The following is a 2,587-nucleotide window of genomic DNA, read 5'->3' as shown; positions in this document are numbered from 1 at the left end:
CCAGTGACAGTAGGGGCAGCAAGGCACACATTAAGTAGTTGCCATCAAGGGTAACAAGATGGGCTCTGTCGTTGATATGAGATTGCCCATCTACATCATGTCATCTTGCTTAAGGCGTTACTCTGTTCTTTTGGACTTAATACACTAGATGCATGCTGGACAACGGTCGACGTGTGGAGTAATAGTAGTAGATGCAGAAATTATCGGTCTACTTGTTTTGGACGTGATGCCTATAGATATAATCATTGCCATAGATATCGTCACGACTTTGCGCGGTTCTATCAATTGCTCGACAGTAATTTGTTCACCCACCGTCTACTTGCTTTCATGAGAGAAGCCACTAGTAAACACTACGGCCCCCGGGTGTATTCATTTCCATCGTTTACACCTCCGCTTTTACTTTGCTTTGTTACTTTGTTGCTTTCAGTTCTCACTTGGCGAACAATCTGTAAGGGATTGACAACCCCTTCATAGCGTTGGGAGGAAGCTTTTGTGTTTGTGTAGGATCTTGTGATACTCCTCCACCGGATTGATACCTTGGTTCTCCAACTGAGGGAAATACTTACCACTGCTGTGCTACATCACCCTTTCCGCTTCGAGGGAACACCAACGCAAGGCTCCAAGGCCACGGGGGGAATCCTTTGCATATTTGCCTAGGAAGTCCCTTAAGGCGTAGCCGCAGCAGAAGGATTCCTGGTGCCGTCGACACGACTATTTCTGGCGCCGTTGCAAGGGAAGCACAGCTGACATCAGCCACCTCTAGGGTTCCCACCCTAGGGGTAGCGGCAGCCGCATCTGGCGCCAAGAGGTGGCGGCCACGGCAGGGAGAGGGCGGGGTGGCACTCCAGGTGGTCCTAGGCCCCCTCCTGTGCTAGGGTTGCCCCCCTTCCCTCCTTTGCCACATCTTGGGCTGGGTGGGAGGCGCACCATCCCACCAAGGGGCTAGTTCCCTCCCACACATGGCCCATGTAGCCTCCCGGTGGACCCCCGGAACCCTTCCGGTGGTCCCGGTACGTTACTAGTGACGCCCGAAACATTTCCGGTGTCCAAAATCTCACTTCCTATATATAATTCTTTACCTTCGGACCATTCCGGAGCTCCTCATGATGCCCGAGATCTCATCCGGGACTCTGAACAACCTTCGGTAACCACCTACACTATTTCCCTATAACCCTAGCGTCATCGAACCTTAAGTGTGTAGACCCTATGGGTTCGGGAGACGTGCAGACATGACCGAGACATCTCTCTGGCCAATAACCAACATCGGGGTCTATATATCCATGTTGGTTCCCACATGTTCCACGATGATCTCATCGGATGAACCACGATGTCAAGGATTCAATCAATCCCGTATGCAATTGCCTTTGTCTATCGGTATGATACTTTCCCGAGATTCGATCGTCGGTATCCCTATACCTTGTTCAATCTCGTTACCGGCAAGTCTCTTTACTCGTTCCGTAGCACATCATCCTGTGACTAACTCCTTAGTCACATTGAGCTCATTATGATGAAGTTCTACCGAGTGGGCCCAGAGATACCTCTCCGTCACACGGAGTGACAAATCCCGGTCTCGATTTGTACCAACTCAACAGACACTTTCGGAGATACCCATAGTGCATCTTTATAGTCACCCAGTTACGTTGTGACATTTGATACACCCAAAGCACTTCTACGGTATCCGGGAGTTGCACAATCTCACGGTCCAAGGAAATGATATTTGACATTAGAAAAGCTTTAGCAGACGAACAACACGATCTAGTGCTATGCTTAGGATTGGGTCTTGTCCATCACATCAACGACATCCAATGTCCATGATCAGGAAACCATGATCATCTGTTTATTAACAAGCTAGCCAACTAGAGGCTTACTAGGGACATATTGTGATCTATATATTCACACATGTATTACTCTTTCCGATTAATACAATTATAGCATGAACAATAGACAATTATCATGAACAAGGAAATATAATAATAACAACTTTATTATTGCCTCTAGGGCATATTTCCAACACAAACAACATTCAGGTCTAATACTAATCCCGAAGGTAGAGGGAGTGTGCGATGGTAATCACATCAACCTTGGAAACACTTCCAACACACATCGTCACCTCACCTTTAGCTAGTCTCCATCTATTCCGTAGATTTTATTTCGAGTAACTAACATTTAGCAACTGAACCGGTATCTAATACCCATGTGCTACTAGGAGTACTAGTAAAGTACACATAAGTAAGATGTATATCTAAAATACTTTTGTTGATGTTGCCAGCCTTCTAATCTTCCAAGTGTCTAGGAAGTTCTTTCTCAGTGATCATTCCCCTCATCATAGAAGCACATAGTCTCGGGTTTGGGTTCAACCTTGGGTTTCTTCATTGGAGTGGCAACTGACTTGTCATTCTCAAAGTTCCCCTTCTTTCCCTTGCCCTTCTTGAAAGTAGTGGTTTTACTAACCATCAACACTTGAAGCTCCTTCTTGATTTCTACCTTCGCAGTGCCAAACATCGCGAATAGCTCACGGATCATCTTCTCCATCCCTGGTATACGATAGTTCATCATGAAGCTCAGTAGCTTAGTGGAAGTGACTTTG

Source organism: Hordeum vulgare, chromosome 5H (assembly GCF_904849725.1).
Source record: "Hordeum vulgare subsp. vulgare chromosome 5H, MorexV3_pseudomolecules_assembly, whole genome shotgun sequence".
Classification (NCBI taxonomy): Eukaryota; Viridiplantae; Streptophyta; class Magnoliopsida; order Poales; family Poaceae; genus Hordeum; species Hordeum vulgare.
The sequence above is the reverse complement of the archived record's forward strand: the minus strand, read 5'-3'. Positions refer to the sequence as shown.